The 19,684-nt window shown below is 47.5% G+C and overlaps 1 protein-coding gene across 3 annotated transcripts in view; it reads left to right on the forward strand.

The window, feature by feature from the left end:
• Window positions 1–19,684, forward strand: part of LARGE1 (LARGE xylosyl- and glucuronyltransferase 1) — a 616,984-nt gene that overhangs the window by 55,156 nt on the left and 542,144 nt on the right. The window contains exon 1 of one of the 3 annotated variants that reach the window (XM_039463163.2): window positions 14,081–14,285. The exons of 1 other annotated variant lie outside the window; for it this stretch is intronic. The gene's annotated coding sequence lies outside the window, so the exon portion shown is untranslated. Of the gene's footprint in view, window positions 1–14,080; window positions 14,323–19,684 lie in introns of those variants that run through there. One more of the 3 variants, XM_074390817.1, reaches the window with a different exon arrangement.

The following is a 19,684-nucleotide window of genomic DNA, read 5'->3' on the forward strand; positions in this document are numbered from 1 at the left end:
AGAACCACCTCCCAGAAGGGACCCCCTTCCCAGGATGATATGAGGGTGTGCACGTATGTGTTGGTGGTCTGGACATGTGAGTGCTTCCCACGGTGGCTTACCCTTCCTTTGATGCCTGGCGTTTTCTCATCCAGTGAGGACAAATGGCTTTTGTAGTTCCCCTGCAAACCGCTGTACAGACCCAAGGAGGCTCCTCTTTTCCTTGCCATGGGGTTGCAAAGCTCAGAGGCACATCCAGATGTGAGCAGACTTCAATTTCCTAGACCCCTGGTTTGCTTTGCAGTCAGAATGGAAAATGCATTTTTTTTTTTTTTTTTCTCATTTGGGAGCTGAACACATTTGCTAAAGAGAAGTCTAGATATCTATGGAAACAGTCCTAATTTTAGCCTTGCCACACTTAATGCCAACTTGGAGAGTGCTGTTTTGGGTCAGGGCCCGGGGAGTAGGAAAGGTGAGGAGGCCTGCAGGGATCGGATCAAGCATGGAGTAGCCAACTGAAAGATCGGAGTAGGATGCAGTAGGAAGCTGAAGCGGATCCAAAGGCGTTGGCTCCAAGGGTAAGAGAGGGCCGGGATGATGAGCATTGATCAGAAAGTTGGATTTCAGGTGAAAGGGTCTCCCCCTGTTCCCCGTTTCGCTCTCCCTGTCTACATTCTGTTCACTTTTGGAGCCTGGTTCATGACCCTTCTTTCCACATCCCCACCTTTGGAATCAGCCTGTCCTGCCCTGAATGCCTGGCATCTTACCATTCTGTGGAAGTACTGGCGGCTCTCTGTGTCGTTGTGCCATTCATCTGTGAACCTTGCAACTCCACTCCCATTTAGTTTTGAGCCCTTGAAGGTCATTGTCATGTCTATGTACTGTGCTTGCCATAGACATACAGAAAATGCATGATGAGTGGGATTTGACATGATTGGTGATTTCTGGATGACCAAACCAGGGGCTGGGGAATGACTAGAAAGGGACATCAGATGAAGGAGTTTAATAAGATGGACAGAAATGTTTTTGATGGGAGTAATCCACCTGTTTGGGGGAATGGAAATTGCCTGTAATTCAAGTAGGGACATGCTAGGGAGGACCACGGGCAAGAGGAGGGCACGGTGTGGCAGGTGCTGGCTGGGACGGTGAGGGGAGGAGTGGACAGTAACCCTTTTAGGCCATGTGGGGAAGCATCACCTAAGCTCATTTCAGCCCTGTCCTCCCCACCAGGTGAACTAGCAGGAATCCTTGTAGAAGATCAGACACAGGCGGAACCTTGGGCATCATCTCGTCTTGCAGTGTGATATTCAAGACCGGCATTTTTACATTAAAACTTGGCTATTTATTTTAGTACGTGAATAGAAACCACATATAACCTGCATTCCAAACATGTCATTTCTCAGGTGTTGCTGCTTCCAGTGAGGCAGGCCGTGGTAGTCATTTCCCTCTCAGTCCCGTGGATGGCAGGGTGCTGTGCCCACACACCCGTGCACATGTGAGACCTGTAATGAGCGAAGGGCCTGTTGTCACCATTTGGAACTGAGGCTTATGCAGATGGACGAGGTTGCTGGTATGAATTCTTGCACTGAATTTCCATATGCTTTGTATTCTTTTCAGCAGGATGAAACGCACCATGGTTGTGGGAAAATTGAGCGGGTAGTGTGCCGCGAGAGATTTCAGGGTGTGCAGCACGGATCCGGTTTGGCTCTTTCCTTTGAATGAGGAGGGAACTGGGCAAGGCACGGGTCGACCAGGTGGCCCTGATAGATGGTGACTGCACTGGGACTTTGGCTGTGTCTCCTCTTCTCGTCTAGCCATCCTGGCATACTAGATAGGACATAAGCTAGGTCCTACCAAAGACTCGGGCACTTCATTTAAGTTCTCTCATGTAATCCTACTAACAGTGTTGGGAAGCATGCACTATTTTTACTTACCAAACAAAAAAGGAGCGATCGAGACTAGAGGACTTGAAATAACTTTCTGAGGCCCAGCCTGCTGGTAAGAAGTAGATCCAGTGATTCAACGTGGCTCCATCCCATGACATTTAGCTGTCAGGGAGCTGCAAACCTATGAGGCAGAGCTTTCGGATTTTGCAGATAGAAACGCAGGCAGGCACATGGTGCCACTTGCCGCCTCCTGGGAAGGCCCCTTGCCGTGAATTTATAGAACCAGCACCAGAAGGCACGTCGCTCAGGCCGGCAGGTGAGTCCGAGGGCTGGGGAGGAGTTTTCTAGGCAGCGGGACACCTCCCTCTTAGGGAGCTTCCATTTGTCCAGGGCCAGCGAAAGGCCGTTTGGTCCCTCAGCTGAGTGAACAGCCCTAGCCCACAGGATGAGTCAGAGCAGAGTCCAGAATAGAAGCCAGAGGGCATGTGCGCAAAGGCCTTGCTTATCCCAGTCATTTGGATTTTAAGATTCCTGTTCATAATGATTAAGGTTTTATACATAGCACCGTTTGCTGACTGCTTTACAATCATTTATGAGCGTCACCTGGCAACAGCTGAGTGAGCCACACCCATCCGCCATGGGGTAGTTAACTCTGGGCTCACCCAGGGCCCAGTTCATTGCCTGTGCATTATCGAGCCTCCTCCCCACACCCTCATTAATTCATCTTTGCATCCATTCATTCGTTAGAGCCCTTTTATCACACCCCGCCTTTGTGGGTGGCAAAGGTTGGCATTTCTTTTTCATTGCTGAGACCATGTAATATGCTGGACATGTTGGTGTTCCTATTAGCATAAGCAATAATCACCTCCTTTAGTGAGACTGTAAGCCCCATGAGGGCAAGGCCTTTGTTCCTTTCTATGTCTCTGGTGCCTTGAAGAATGCCTAGTTCATAGTAGGTGCTCTGTGAACATTTATTGAGGAAAAAAAGTGAATGGACTGAGTATCTGCTATGTTTGGCCCTGTGGGAGGTGCTTTCTATAAAAATCTTTCTAATCCTTGCAGCGATCCACCCTGCACCATAAGGGTGTCTGTCCCCCATTCTAGGGCTCCATCTGGTGAGTGTTTACCATAAGAATTACTGTGAGTGCTTGCATAGCAGATAATCCTCATTATGACTGAATAATGTAGCTGTATCGTCCCCATTTTACAAATGAGGAAATTAGGCACAGAGAGGTGATGTAACTAGCCCAAGGTCACACAGACCCTTGAGCTTTAAGTCACTCCTTCACCTCCATTATCAGCACTGTCCTATAGAACCTTCTGTAGGATGGAACTGCTGTCTGTCTACACCATCCAACTACCGCTAGACAGGGGTAGTTGCTGAGTACTTCAAAGGTGGCTGGTGCAACTAAGGAACTGAATTTTTAATGTTGTTTAATTTTAATTAGTTTCAATTTAAATAGCCATATGTGGGTAGTGACTCCTACCCTGGGCAGCACGGCCCCCTATATGCTGAAGAATAATAACAGGCTGGGTACAGTGGCTCACACCTGTAATCCCAGCAGTTTGGGAGGCTGAGGCAGGAGGATTGCTTGAGCCCAGGAGCTCTAGACTAGCCTGGGCAACATGGCGAAACCCTATCTCTACTAAAAATACAAAAATCAGCAGGGCGTGATGATGTGCGTCTGTAGTCCCAGTTACTTGGGAGGCTGAGATGGGAGGATCGCTTGAGCCTGGGAGGCACAGGTTGTGGTGAACTCAGATCATGCCACTGCATTCCAGCCTGGATGACACGGGGGAGACCCTGTCTCAAAAATAAATAAATAAAAGAATAACAGCGACATTGATTGAATGCTTACTGTATACTAAGCATTTTTCAAATGCTTTACATGTACCAAGTGATTCGAGTTAATCCTGACAACCACAAATGAATTAACAAGGGTCAGAAGTTAAATACCTCCTCCACTCCCAAGATTTTATAGCAAGATGCTAGTGCAGCTGGATTCTCCCCAAGGATGAACTCTGCCTGGCCCGGAGTTTTAAACGATCTCCACATTTTTCTCTCTGTTTTCCCTGCTTATAGCGATAGATATCAACTTGGAAGGCAAGATCTCATTGTTCCTAATATTTGTCAGTCCCACACACAGTGCTGCCTGCTGTATACTCCTTGGTAAAGGGTCAGCCTATATGCAGGCTTGTGAACTCAGTGTTCCCACCAAATGACTCATTTAGGTTGAAAACACTTACTTGCACAAAGTGGAATTGTGTCAGTGTCACGTCGAAAAGGAAACAGATGCCAGTATTCCTTACCAGGACGTTCTGACGTGAAAACAAACAAATGAAACCAAGTCTGCTTCGAGGTCAGAGTGAGAAGAGAAGGTCCAGCGGACGTTATCTGCGGTCTTGCTGGAGGGAACACGTGGCTGCGGCTTGTGGGTATGGTGACATTTTGCAAAGGCTCCCAGCTGTGCCTTCCCTTCTTGAGGATGGGTGAAGGGGAGTCGCTTCCGGGCTAGACCTGGGGCTCTGGAGCGAAAGCAAAGGGAGCTTATCCTGCACAGACGTGGAAGCAGAGGTGACTGAGTTCTGTTCCACAGTAGAGGTCAGCAGAACTTTATGATAACAGAGCATCCAGATGTGTTCTTTCTGCTGAGCTGGGCCTGACACCCGTGCCTGTGGCTCTTTCAGAAACTGTCAACCAACCTGGGGGTGAGCTAGAGATCCAGGTCAGGAGCAGAAGTGGGATAAAGGTGATTGAGAAAGACGTGAGAGAGTGAGTGAGAGAGAGAGAGAGAGACCTGCAGGATGAAACCACATCAGGAATGCAGTCCAAATATAGGCAGTGAATGTGAAACCCAGGGATGGCAGGCCAAGAGTACTTTAGGTTCTGAGAGCAGGAACGGGGGAAATGTGGCCGTGGGCCTCTGGGGAAAGCCCTGTTCTGTGGGCTTTGGCCACTGAAATCTGCATTTGTCTTCTGCTGCTGTCTCAAGACAGTGTGCAGCCTGACTGTCCATCTGGTGGCCATCCATCCATTCATCCATCCGTCAGTCCAGCATTTGACTCTCTATTCTATGCATGGTATTAGGGATAGTGTGGTAAACAGGGCACCATCCCTACCCTCAGGGAGCTTACAGTCTTGCCTGATAAAACGTACATGAACATGCATTTTTGAAACAAGTAAAGGAGTAAGACTTAGGTGTACTCCCAGACCACCTGCACCTTGCCCATGTAGCTTTCCCCAGCAGCACGAAGCCAGCATTGGCTTCTTTACTTCCCTTCTTATCTTTATTATGTCTGTACTTAGTATCTGTATCATGCTTTGGGCTATTTATTTATACTCAGCTTAGCAATTTCTTGCATCTTGATTGTAAATAACCTTCCAGAGCATACGGGCCTCCACGTCTTTGCTGGAGGTAGGCACTGTCTTTGCTCCGTGGTAGGCACTGATGGGGGCTCCAGAGTTACTGACGTAAATGGGAGCCCCTTAAACCTGCAAGGAGCCGGAATAGTCATCAGTGGTCTGAAGGGTCTTCTTGACCTTCCCGACCTCCCAACTTCTTCCTGTCTCTGTCAGGTCAAGATCTACCTGCCTGGCACGTTCTGTACAGGCCGTAGCCAGGCAATGGAAGAAGAAAGGGGAGCTGTGCCTCTCACCGGAGATGGAAGTTCCGTGGTGCTTTTCATAACTCCGTATGCCTGACGTTCATCTGGAAGCATGGGAGGCATTAGTCAGGCCAGATGAACAGGTGTGGGATGCCACATACTGACTTTGCCTTCTAGTGAAACTGCATTCCAGTGGGAACATGCCCCAGACGTCGGCCTCCTCAGAACCCTGGGTAACTTTCGACGTCTTCCAGTTCAGGAACCACGATTTTCCATTTTTTGAAAATAAAAGTATTCCTACCTCATTGATGTTTCTTACAAAGCTTACCTGAGCTTATAAGGACTCCTAGAAATGAGGATGGCATTGCCCAGGCATTGTGAGCTATCCGTTGGCCCCATCGAGAGGCAGGAGACTGTTGGGCAAGCTGAGCGTGCAGGGACGCCACCCTCTTGACTGCCAAAGGAAATGGAGACACCAGCATTATTGGGCGCTACTCTGTGACAAGTGCTTTGTCTCAATTACCTGATGAGGTTGGATCAACCTCTATTTCAGAAATGAGGGAAGTGGGCCGGGCGCGGTTGGCTCATTCCTGTAATCCCGGCACTGAGAGAGGCTGAGGTGGGTGGGTCAGGAGGTCAGAAGATCAAGACCATCCTGGCCAACATGGTGAAACCCCATCTTTACTAAAAATACAAAAATTAGCCTAGTGTGGTGGAGCGCGCCTGTAGTCCCAGCTATTCAGGAGGCTGAGGCAGGAGAATCACTTGAATCTAGGAGGCGGAGGCTGCAGTGAGCCGAGATGACGCCACTGCACTCCAGCCTGGGCAAGAAAGCGAGAATGAGGGAAGAGAGGCTTTCCAAGGTGGCACAGCAGAGATCTAAGGGTGACTGAGTGGCAGAGTCAAGACTTGAACCCTATACCATCAGCTCCCGTGTTCCTCTCTGCCATGGTGCTATGTGAGAGGTGGGAACGGTGAGTTCCCTGCTGAGGCTCAGTATGAAGGAAATCACTTTCTGTAGCACATTCCTGTGCCCTCGGGCAGCTTAATTGACTTATGTGCTTGGACTTTGTCATCCATGAACAAGTTTAATAATAATAGAGTAGTAATTGGCCAAGCCCTTGGCGAGGACTCAGTGCATGCTACCTCTGATAGATACTAATATATAGGTATGGTAGGAATGTCAATCATCAATATTGTTTGACTGTTTTTATTTCTGGTAACAATTTTGACTGCGGACTGCCTGTTTTTTATTAATAGATTTGTTAGATTAATGAAAACATAACTCTCACAAAAACGTTTTATAACACCAAGTTCACAAACCAACATCATGTTGGTCCCCGAGGACATGTGACAGAGCTGGGATTTGAACCCAGGCCCGGCTGGCCTCTGTGTCCCTACACTGAGGACCCAGGTGTCTGGCTGGCCCTCAGCTTTCTGTGGTCCAGGTGATTCTGCCCTGGGGGTCACAGTGTCAGGTACACCCGTTCGGAGCGGGTTTATGATCCAGTTATGAAGGATCCCAGGCCTCAGCACCGGAAAAGACGAGATTGCAGTGTTACCAAGGCCAGGAGCCTCTGTGCTCAGTGACTGCCATCAATGCTTTTCCCTGGGAAGATCGCCTGTACTGTTCATGATGTTCAGATATTACCGCCCCCAGGAAGCCTTCCCTGATGACATAGAAACCTCTGTCACAGGCTCCCAGATGGGGTGAATAGTCTTCCTTTGCTCCCATGGCACCTTACAGGATCTTTGGCAGCCTTTTCTATGGGGGTTTGTGTAACGTGTCTTAACCACGTCCCGTAAGCTCCCGAGGGCAGAGACTGTGTCTGTGTTAGGAACGTCTCTCTCTGGCTGGATGCGATGTCTCATGCCTGTAATCCCAGCACTTTGGGAAGCTGAGGCAGGTGGATCATTTGAGTTCAGGGATTTGAGACCAGCCTGGGCAACATGGTGAAACCCTCTGTCTACTAAAAATACAAAAGAAAAAAAAAAAGAAAAGACATGAGGGCTTACAGGCATGGTGGCGTGCACCTGTAATCTCAGCTACTTCGGAGGCTGAGGCAGGAGAATTGCTTGAACCCAGGAGATGGAGGAGAGCTGAGATCGCGCCACTGCACTCCAGCCTGGAAGACACAGTGAGACCTTGTCTTGAAGAGAAAAGAAAAGAAAAACGCCTGTTTCCCAAAATCCGCTTCTCTTCTACGGAGGACACAAAAATGGTCCCTTTCCCTGTCCCTTTCTAGGGCCATGTGGCTCATTCTGGCTGAAGGGTGGTGAGCAGAAGTGAGTTGCATAATCCCAGTGAAAGCATTTATTTGCTGGTGCAAGAGCTTCTGGGGCTGGCACGATGTGCTAGGGGGCAGGACTGGGGGGTGGCACCAAATGCTGCGTAGGAGAGTTCTCTGAATCTGACAGTCAAGTATCCTCATGGCAACATGGAAAGGCCGGACCTGTCTGCGTGGCCATTCTGGGGTGAGGAGCCTGAGGCTTGGTGAGGTTAATTGCTTGTCCAAGGGATCTTGTGCAAATTCCGTGGCTTGTTCCATGACAGTATGCTCCCATTGGCTGTTCCTGATTCCTTGTTGTTGCTGTTAATTGTAGGCTAAGGGTGTGTGCGTGTGCGTGTGTGTAGGTGGGTGAGGAGGGAGTGTGGAACAGCTAGCCGAGTTGCAGGCCTTGGTCCTTTTGCAGAGTGGGTGTTAGCGAAGGCTGGCATGCTTAGCCCAGGTGGTGGCTGTGCTTGGCCACCAAGTTAACGGAGGGAGAAACGACTTAGCTGTTATCTCCTCGCAGATGGCAGTTTTCCTTTAATGTGGAGTTTTGGAGAGAATACCAGGATGGGGCTGTGCTTACTAACCTCTTCCTCACCGCACAGATGGGAATAAGCGGGGTGGAAGAAAAGGAGGAGGAACAAGAGAGGTATTCGAGGCAGAGGCTGCCTGGGCGATGCCGCTTCCTTACGTGCTGTCAGCCTGTGGGAACTCTGCCCTCCCTGAGATTCAGGGATGAAAGCTCTCTGGCAAGAGTGCCCAGAAGTGCTGGCCTTACACGACGGGGACCTTGCTGAGAGTGCATGGATGTGCGTGTGAGGGGTTGCAGCCGTGGTGGCAGTGAAGTAGGTCTTCAGAGAGGCTTTAGGCTGGCCGGGTCCACAGAGTTCCCCATGCCGGCTCCTGCTTCCAGGAAGGTGCCCTATTCTAGTTGTTGTGGGCAGCTAGAGTCGGGGACTGGCCCAGGAGGCCAGGGTAGTGGCCTAGTAGTCTGCACGTGTTGGTCTTGCCCCCACTTTGCCCTGCTGAGCGCTGAAGTCATGTTCTTGTGGGCCAGGCAGTCTCCTGAACACGGTTGCACGCCCGTCCTCAGAAGATTCCCCCCAACCACCTTCACTGCTCAGGACACTCAGTGCCAGAGAAGCTGGTCAATTTCCTCCACCCACGCTTGCTGCCGAGTAGAGAATCCAGTGTGGAACCGGGACATTTTGACTCTGGAGTTCCTAACCACTAGGATTGCCCCTCCATTCACTTAAGTTTTCTTTTTTTGCAAACAAAGACAGTGGGAGAAACAAATATTTATTTGAACATCTGTTGTTTGCCAGGTGCTGTGGTTAGATTGCGTACATTATCTCATTTAAGTCTTATTTCAAGCCCTGGGGTTAGGTATCATCTTGTTGATTTAAAAAATTCAAAGAAGTCCAGGCATCGTGGCTCATGCCTGTCATCCTAACACTTTGGGAGGCCGAAGTAGGAGGATCCCTTCAGTCCAGGAGTTCCAGACCAGTCTGGGCAACATAATAAGACACTGTCTGTACAAAAACTTTTTTTAGTTGAACAAAAAATTTGAACTTTTTAAAGTGTAAAATACACATAAGATTTTAACTTTTAACCATCTTAACTGTTTTGGGGTGGACAGTTCAGTAGTGTTAAGTAACTTCACACTGTAGTGTAGCCAATCTCCAGAACCGTTTGGATCTTGCAAAACTGAACTTGTGTGCCCTTTGAACAAGAACTCCCTCTTCTCCCCTCCTCCCAGTCCCTGACAAGCAGCATTCTCTTGGGTTTGGGTCCTTCAGGTACCTTATGTGAGTGGAATCATACAGTATTTGTCCCTTTGTGACTGGCTTATTTCACTTAGCACGAGGTCCTCAAAGTTCATCTCACATGAAACAGCGTGTGGTGCTGTTTCCTTCTGTTGTGTGTATATGCCACACAGCACGTTGGTTTGTCCGGTCATCTGTGGCTGGACATGTCCTTAATGAGCCATGCATGTCATCATGAGTTGCTTCCAGCTCTTGGCTACATTTTGTTCATTTTATTTATCACTCAAGACCAAGGTAACGCAGCTGAATTTAAGCCCCAGTCTCTGTTTGATACCTGACTTCTGACTTCTCTTTTTTTTTTTTTTTTTTTTTTTTTGAGAGGAAGTCTCATCCTGTTGCCAGGCTGGAGTGTAGTAGTGCAATCTGAACTCACTGTAACCTCTGCCTCCCAGGTTCAAGCGGTTCTCCTGCCTCAGCCTCCCAAGTAGCTGGGATTACAGGCCCCTGCCACCATGCTCAGCCAATTTTTGTATTTTTAGTAGAGACGGGGTTTCACCATGTTGGCCAGGATGGTTTTCATCTCTTGACCTCTTGAGCCACCACGCCCATCCGTGACTTCTTTTTACTTCTAAGGATCATCGAGCTTTAGGAGCTGGAAAGAATTTTACCTTAATGTGGCCTTTGTTAAGCCTGAAACTGCTTTGGGCCTGTTGAAAACTCAGTTTTTTTCTGAGTCCAGGCTCAGACTGCACTTCTTTCAGAAACCTGGCAGGGACCAGTTTATACCACCCGAGGCCACCGTGTGCGGTGAAGCTTTTTTGTTTGCATCTGTTGGGTGCCCATTGTTTTTCTAGTGTCATTTCTTCATCTGCTGAGAATCTTCTCCGAAAGCTCATGTGTCTGTTTTCATATTTGAGACTGTGATGAGATGTCGTTCTGAAATTTGGAAATACAGTAACACAGCAATATTATCACGATACAGGTTTGCGTTTGTAAGGTTCGCTCCCTTGAGGTATTTTTTCTCAAGCGCGGTTCTTAAATCGATAACTGCCCTGGGTGTGCAGTAATATGGTTTATGGGGTCAAAGGTGAGATCTCTTGTGTGATAGGCCAGAGATGCTCTCTGATGCACTTGATTATCCTTTTATATAAATAAGCATTTTGTTCATCTAGGAGAGCATTAATGACTAATTAACTAACATTTACTGATAAACAACTATAAGAAACATTTCAGTAACTTTTGTTAGTATGTTTCCTTGAAAATTTACTGCAAGTGAACATGTAATTTAACTTTGTCTTTTTCTGACTGCATCATTTCTTGTACTTGCATGTCCCCTGGGTGTATTTATTTTTGAGGTCTTTTGAATTCTTGCCTTTTGGGGTTTCCCAGCTGTCTGGGTATCAAAAGCTCACAGTGGGTTTTTTCTCCTGCCCTTGACGGGAGTCTGTTCCTTTTGGCTTCCAGCTTAGAATAAAAGATCCGCTACTCTGTTTGCCCCATGAACCTTCACTTAAAGATGTTATTTTAGGCCGTGTGCAGTGGTTCACCCCTTGTAATTCCAGCACTTTGGGAGGCTGAGGACGGCTGATCCCTTGAGGCCAGGAGTTCGAGACCAGTCTGGCCAACATGGCAAAACCTCATCTCTATTAAAAATACCAAAGTAGGTTGAGCCTGTAATCCCAGCTACTGGGGAGGCTGAGGCACAAGAATCACTTGAATCCAGAAGGCAGGGGTTACAGTGAACTGAGATCACGCCACTGCATTCCAGCCTGGGCAACGGAGCGAGACTCTGTCTCAAAAAAAAAAACAAAAAAAATTTTTTTTAGCTTTTTCTGCTTGCTCTTCAAAAAACAAAAATTAGGGGGCAGAGGGAGACAAACAAAAAAGAATAATGACAGACAGGTTCCTCTGACAGCTAACCTTAAAGGGGCCTTGTCTGTTTTTCAGAACCTGCATTAAGAAACACATTCAGATACATCATCCCTCTGTAGAGCACCTGCCGTGAGCCAGGTAAGATGCGAAGCGTTTTCAAAGCTGTTTTATGAAATCCTCGTGGAAACCTTTGCAAGTTGCCGTTTTTCAGCTGGGCGATCTGTGCTGAAGTAAGCTGCCTCGGCTCACTTGGCTAAAAGTAGAAGCACCAGCCTAGAGCTTGGCGTCGTCCCCCTCTAAGTTTAGGGCTGTAATCTGGTTCTCCACCAAAGAAGACATAGTGGCTGCCTCACGGGGACTTGGAAACGGTGTCTGATTCCCTGTCGTGGTGGGATTTCCCCGTGTCTTGCTCTTCTGGCTGATGATCAGTAGATCTGTTTATCACTCTCAGGAGCTACGCCTTGAGTCTTCATTTCAGACTCTTCATTTGCACGGCCCTGACCAAGGCTCTGAGAGGGACGTGGCTGCTGAGACCCACCAGCTGCCCAGCTTGTTCCATCAGGAATGGTCCTGACCCTCTTCCATGGAGAGGCGTGTGGCTGTCTTAATGGAGAACATTTCCAGGGGAGCATGGCTCCCTGAGAGCTGGTCCGGGTACGGCCACTGTTCGGCACTCTGGTTGGATTCTGCACATGGAACATTTTGGAATATTTTCAGGGGAAGTTTGGCATGGGACTCTCTTCTGCTGTCCTGTATTCCTACTGAGGTCAGAGGCCATTTGTTGGGCACAGTCATCACCCAGGTGCCAGCGTAGGGCTGGGTGCCCGGGAAGCCACCAGTAAGCCGGACTGAAGTGGGGGTGCGTCTCAGGGTGCCAAGACTCGATCCCGATTCCATCATTTATTATTCGTGTTCTCTTAACCTTTAGTTTCCTTGTCTTAAAAAAAGTGGGGAGCATGCGAAGAGATGACCATAGTCCTTCATGGTTTTACTGCAAGGACTCAATGAGCAAAAAAATGCGTCATGAGGGCAGGGACGGGCTTTATTCATTTTTGTATCCTGAGGTTGGTATTCACTGCATATTCATTGGAGCAATGATGAAAAAGTAAGGAACCCCACTCTGAAGTCTCATTTGCTCCACTTTGAAAAGTAAAAGAATGGTGTTAATTTGTGGTTCCAGGCGGGAGAGGGCTGCTCATCAGAAATGCCTTGAGGGCCCTTCCCAGAAGCCCCAGTTGTGAAATTCTGATTCCTGCCATCTTGCCTGGAGTGTGGCACGTGGATTCTGAACACAGGTCCTGGAGATTGTGTTGCATGGCCCTGGTGAGGCACGAGGGGCCCTCTAGCCTCTGAGGAGTCTTGCCTGATCCCTCCTGGGTTGTGTAGGTTGGGGGCCCATGGAGTGGTTAGCAAATGTTTAGGGTGCTGACAGTTTCTCACCCCTCTGCCTCCCACCCGTCCTTCTCCAGAATGACTCCCAGGGCCTGCTGGGCTGCAAAGTGCTGTCTCTCTCTGCTGAGTGCCCCGTGGTCCTGCCTCTGGGCTTTCGTAATGATGCAGTCAGCCCATAAGCTGTGGAGGGCAACAGACTTGCTGGATGCAACCTGGCCCCCAACAGCACCAACATGGCCCCCCACAGCACCAACATGCCCCCCACGGCACCAACATGGCCCCTCATGGCACCAACATGGCCCCCCACAGCACCTTTGCCAGGCTCCTGCGTCCAGTTGGTTTATTGTATATATTTACATATGTCACCAATACATTTATGAATAACTGTTTCAACAGAGCTCTTTGGTGTTATAAATAACAACTGCATCTCCCAAGATTCCTTCTGTTTCTCTTCAGACCAGTAACACAGAATGTCTTTGTTAAATTGGTCCTTTTTTTTTTTTTAAATAAACTTGGAGACACTTGGAAAGAAAAAAGTGATGTACTCTTCCTTTGCAATTAGCTGTGATGATGAGACTGTCTTTTCCATTATGTTTTATTTTTACTTTCCTTGGAGTTTATCAAGTGGCCTCTTTTCTCTGAAGGTTACCCTTCAAGTGAGTAAGGGAGCTTGATTAGATCACTGGGGGATTTACTTTGTACTTTTTAAAAATAAGACGCGTGATGGAGAAGGCTGATGGGAGCCAACGGCGAAAGGTCAGCCCTGGAGCTCTAAAAAGGCGCCTCTGAGCTGAGAAACTGAAACCGATGCTCCCAGATCAAGATTTTTTTTTTTTTTTCAGCCATCGACTGCTGAAGTAATTAATAGTCACTTTTATTTTAGAATTTGTTTCATATTTAACAAAGCCTTCTGAGCAGGCCTTCATGGCTTGTCTTCATGCCCAGGGCGGTCCTTTTTTTCCCCCACTTACGTGCATTTATAATTGCCTTGATCAATTCTGACTTTGTGATATGCTGACTCCTTGAATGTGATACTCATTTGATTTTATGTTTTTGATGCAAATGGATCTGAGAATCCATTCTAGAGTGCCTTGGTCGACTTTTAATCTACAAGAGGCAGTTTGTCCTGTTCAGCCTCCGGAAGGTCTGGTGTGGCCGGTCTGGGCATCTGGCTGGCCACAAGCCTGCTGGGAGGGACTGAGTTGGGACCTGCTGAGAGCAGTTTCACTTTCACATTTGCTTCCTCTTGTCCACAGCTGAACAGAGAGGCGTCTTGGGGATCCCTAGAGTATTGAGAACAAAGAGCAGAAGGAAGAACTTGCATCCTTCTATTTTCCATCGATTCAGGGAATATTTAGTGCCTGCCCCAAGGCAGGTTCTGAGGATACAGCAGACGGCACAACAGGCAGTCCCTGTCCTTGCGGACGTACTCTGGCACCAAGCTGTTTCCAACGCAGCACATGTGGGAAAGGAACTGGCGTTTTTTCATATCCTTGCTGTCTTCGGCATAGGTGGGATACTGACTTAAGCCTCACAACTGTCTGTGAAGTAGGTATTATTAAGGGTTATATAGGCCACGTGTATCTGTGAACATCATACTGGTATGTGGTGTTTTATATAATAGAGCTATGAAATTATGCAGCTGGGGTTTGCAAATAAACCCTGCCTTTTGCCATCTAAATGTTGAACAAGAGACTTAAATGCCCACAGCCTCCTCCTCTTCCCCTGTTGTGAATGAGGCTCAAGGTTGGACCTCGTAGGATCATTTTGTAGTTACCACTTTGCAGGTTGGCATGGATGCACGCATGTATTGTATACCTGTGTGTGCCTGGAAAGCAGAGGCTCCTTCTGCCTGCGATCCTGGAGTTACTTCTGGATTTGATCCTGTACAGAATGATCTTACATCCAGTTCATTTTAAGGAAGGAAGCTTGTGGCAGGGCATCTGGAGACCCAGGTTCCACCTGGTTCTACCATCGAATTGTGTAGTCTTGGACAAGTTCCTAGACCTCTCTAGTCCTCAGCTGTCTCATACCTGAAATGAGACAGTGATGCTCATTTCCCTTTGGATGGATTTCTCTTTGGTGGCTTTGTTTGGGCCCCCACTCTTCATTTCCATCGAGACTTTCACATGTTTAAATTTCATGCAGCAGAGGGTTTCCTGTCTGCCTCATTCAGCACTGTGACCCTTGCCCAGCCTTCCCAACCCTCTTTACCCTGTTGCGCTTTTTCTTTATTTTCATCGCACTTACCACTTTCTAACAGACTGTATGATTTTTTAAAAATTTACTGTGCTTATTTTTATGAACAAAAACCAAACGTTACCTTTATTGGAATGTAACCTTATTAAGGGGGAAATCTTTATCTGTCCTGCGCCCAGACCATCTTGAATACTTCAGTCCTGATCTCTCTTGTGCCCAGACCACCTTGAAGCCATGAAGGGCTGCTTGGGAGGCTTGGTTAAATAGACAACACATTCTGAAATAAAAGTGACTTTTTTTTTTTTTTTTTTTTTGAGACAGTCTTGCTCTGTCACCAGGCTGGAGTGCAGTGGTGCCATCTTGGCAACCTCTGCCTCCTGGGTTCAAGTGAGTCTCCTGCTTCAGCCTCCCGAGTAGCTAGGATTACAGCGCCACCACACCCGGCTCAGTTTTGTATTTTTAGTAGAGACGGGGTTTCATCATGTTGGCCAGGGTGGTCTTGATCTCTTGACCTCGTGATCTGACCCCCTCACCCTCCCAAAGTGCTGGAATTTACTGGCATGAGCTTCTGCGCTTGGCCTTAAAAGTGACTGTTAATTACTTCAGCAGTTGAGGGCAGAAAAAAAAAAAATCTTGATCTGGAAGCATCAGTTTCAGTTTCTCAGCTCAGAGGCCCCTTTTTGTAGCTCCAGGGCTGACCTTACACCATCTGTTCACATCAGCCTTCTGCATCGTGAGTCTTTTTTTTTTTTTAAGACGGAGTTTTACTCTTGTTACCCAGGCTGGAGTGCAATGGCACGATCCCGAGTCATCGCAACCTCCGCCTCCCGGGTTCAAGCAATTCTCCTGTCTCAGCCTCCCGAGTAACTGTGATTACAGGCACGCGCCACCATGCCCAGCTAATTTTTGTATTTTTAGTAGAGACGGGGTTTCACCGTGTTGACCAGGATGGTCTCGATCTCTTGACCTCGTGATCCACCCGCCTCGGCCTCCCAAAGTGCTGGGATTATAGGCTTGAACCACCGCACCCAGCCTGATGAATCTTATTTTTAAAAAGTACAAAATAAATACCACAAACAGGTATTGTGATTTGTGAAACAAGTTGTTGAGAAAATTACAAAGAATAGCTCCTTCCACTGCTATCTGCTTAAGCCAGTGCAGCTCTAATAGCTAGGGCCCTTGTGTGTTCTGTTCTTGGACATAAAGAGTTTCCCAGAATACAGACGTATGGTGGAGTCAATCTATTGGTGATAGAACAAGATGAAAACAAGATCACTCAGTGATCAACACTGAACACAGATAAAAGCAAGATCACTGCAAGGCACAAAAAAACCAAACTTTCCCCACTCTTGGCTCACCTGAATGCTTCTTGACCAATTATGGCTTTAGCCTCATTCTGTTCCTCCTGCTTCTGGGATAAAAATTAGGAAGCTACCTGATTATAAAATTTCTACTCTGTTGACAGCACCCAATCCAGAGCAAAACTGCATTTTTCTGAGCCCACCCTAAATCACTGAACACAGTCCAAATTGTATAATGAGCTCCTGCTGACATACTCTTCCTGAGCCAATAACCTCGACTTTGTTTGACTGTTTTTTTTTTTTGTTTTTTTTTTTTTGAGATGGGGTCTCGCTCTGTGGTCCAGGCTGGAGTGCAGTGGCATGATCTCAGCTCACTGCAACCTCTGCCTCCTTGGTTCAAGCAATTATTCTGCCTCAGCCTCCTGAGTAGCTGGGACTACAGGCACCTGCTACCACACCTGACTAATGTTTGTATTTTTAGTAGAGACAGGGTTTCACCATATTGGCGAGGCTGTTCTTGAACTTCTGACCTCTTGATCTACCCGCCTTGGCCTCCCAAAATGCTGGGATTACAGGCGTGAGCCACCTTGCCCAGCCTCTGGTAGTCTTTACTGGAGCTGGTGGTAGAGTCGCTTGGTGAATAAAACTTGTAATAGGAATCACTATAGAAGTGTGTAGGTTATTTTACAGCTGAATGGTACTGAATAGACACATATACAGTTTAATTGGAGAGCTGACTCATATATACACTTGATAATTATGGAAACAGAGCAGGATGTGACAGAAGGCAGAAATACAAAGGTTGGCTACATGTGTGCCTTGAAGTATGTGAGTTGAGAGAAGGAGAAAGCCTGGAAGTCTGGGGTGATAGAGAGGAGAAGGTTGGTAGGGCTGGAAGAGACAGTAGGGTCTTAATTAGTGCCTTTGTTTAGGAGGCTGGAGACCGAGGTCTTGCCCTGATTTTACTGCGTATGAGCTCTTAACAACTCCAATTGTTAGGTTTTTCATTTGTTAAAAAACAGGTTCCGTAGTCTCTCCTCCCTGTCTCCCGTAGTAGTTAACTTGTGTGAAAACACCTTATCAACTGTCCTGTGCTAGGAAAGTATAAGGCCTTGCTCTCATTGTGGAGAGAATAAAATAACATGGAGTTTCAAGGTGTTTCACCCATAAGCCAGGTGCTAAATGATCCCTCTCTGTCTTCTGCCACCCAAACTTCAGAAATGAGGGTTGCCATAGGAACCTTGTCATTATCATTCAGCAGCTGTAGACTTTCTCGGGTGGTGTATTTTTTCAATACTGGTTAGGTTACTTATAGGGTCTTGGGAACAGGAGTGTGGTGGGAGAGGCATAAGAGAGAGGCAGGGGGAGAATTAGAATAAGGCGGGGAGCCAGCAAAACCCTTCCCCCATCAGATGAGGGACCTAGGATCCAGCTGCTACCTTTACACCCCTGCCCTATCCCCCTCCACTCTGAGTCAGACTTGGTTGTTCAAGGATTTAAATGGGAAAATGTGTTAGCCAGATTATCCTTCCAAATAAGGTTATAAAGTCTACCTGTATTGAAGAGGGGAAGATTGCCTTCTGTGGAATTTCAGATCTTGATAATAATAATAGTAATACTACTAATACCAGTATCTGTCATTTACTGGGTGTTTGTTATACGCTGGACACTGGAGTCAGCATTTGTGGATGTTGCTTCATTTAATACTTGCAATAAGTTTATTGTTATCCTTCTTTGCAAGCGAGGAAGCAGAAGCATAGAGGTTAAATTACCCACCCAAGTCACCAGCCAGCCGATCCCACAGCCCAGAGTTGAACTAGGTCCTTCTGACCTCAAGTGCGGAAGAGTTAAGACTCTGCTCCTTGGTTTCCTTGCAGATAATCCTAGGATATGGGCGCTATTATCTAGGACACTCATCTTAAAATGGGAAAATGGGGGTTAGAAGAGGTGAAATTGCTGTTTGAAAGCCATGCTGTTGCTGCTGCTGGTGGTGAGGGCCAAGATCTTCTGACCCTCAGTCCAGGGAGAGTGACTAGGACTTTTCTCCTGGTGAGTTTAAATAGGAGCGGTTGTGTTTGCTGGCAGTTTCTGCAACAGAAGGATGGTCCTCCTTTTACTTCTCTGTGGAAAAGGCCCTCTAGTTATAGAACCAGATTGCCTGGGCTCTCATTGCACCTCTGCCTGCTACCAGCCGCCTGACCCTGGGCTCCTTCTTTAATCTCTCTGACTCTTTGTATTTCCTCATATGGAAAACTGGGATGACAATTGTACCTACACCATAGTGTTGTAATAAGATAAAGGAGGCCAGCTGTGGTGACTCACGCCTGTAATCCTGGCACTTTGGGAGGCAGAGGCTGACGGATCACCTGGGGTCAGGAGTTTGAGACCAGCCTGGCAACATGGTGAAATCCCGTCTGTACTGAAAATACAAAACCCCCCACAAAATTAGCTGGGCATGGAGGTGCTCACCTATAATCCTAGCTACCTGGACGGCTGAGGCAGGAGAATCCCTTGAACCTGGGAGGCGGAGATTATGATGAGTCAAGATCGCACCATTGCACTGCAGCCTGGGCGACAGAGCGAGACTCTGTCTCCAAACAAACAAAAAAAATAAAGAGAGCGAACTAAAGGGATTAATATGTTGAAAGCTCATTAGCCTGGTGTCTGGTACCCTGTATGTTATGAGTAAGAACTGCCTGTTAATAAGGTATCACATCCCCTGTTTGAAGGATGTAGTCCTAATTTGAGTCTTTTTCAGAAGTCTGGAGCTCCTGCCCCTTCCCTGTGGAATTCATATCCTCTGAGATACACAGATACTGTTGAAGTTACGGTGAAGATGGTAGAGTGCTGGGAGGTAGAGTGGAGAGGGATTGATTCATGAAAAAATGGCATTAGCTGACTAAGGACTCCCAGGTGGTTGAGACATTCTGCGAAGGGGACCTGTGTGTCTATTGACCTGGAGTTCAGGGGACAGGTTTCTTTTGATGCAGCATCTTATCCTGGGGTGACTCTGGGAGGCAAAAGCATTGCCTGTTGATAAGACTGATGACACACTATCACTCCTGTACCAGAAATGGTTCAAGAACAGAGAGGTTTTATCCTGCTCTTCTTCCTGTACACAGTCCCTGTGACAGAGAAGGTGTCTGCTGAGTGGACAGGCCGGGAATTATCCTTCGGGACTGCGTGCAGATGAAGTTGGGGGTGTAAACCCCATGAAGAACAATAAATCAGGGAGTGGAGCAGGACAGGCTAGGGTGAAGAAAGAATTTGCCTTTATTGAGCAGTTAGCCTTTTCGATTCTTCGAAGGCTTAGGAGGTAGTGAATATGGTCCTTCAATCTGCAGAGTAGAAGAGGCATCTCAGGAAAGTGATTTGCCCAGTACTAGTTAGGGACAATCAAGGTCCTGGCC

This window comes from Saimiri boliviensis, chromosome 21 (assembly GCF_048565385.1).
Source record: "Saimiri boliviensis isolate mSaiBol1 chromosome 21, mSaiBol1.pri, whole genome shotgun sequence".
In the NCBI taxonomy this organism is placed as follows: Eukaryota; Metazoa; Chordata; class Mammalia; order Primates; family Cebidae; genus Saimiri; species Saimiri boliviensis.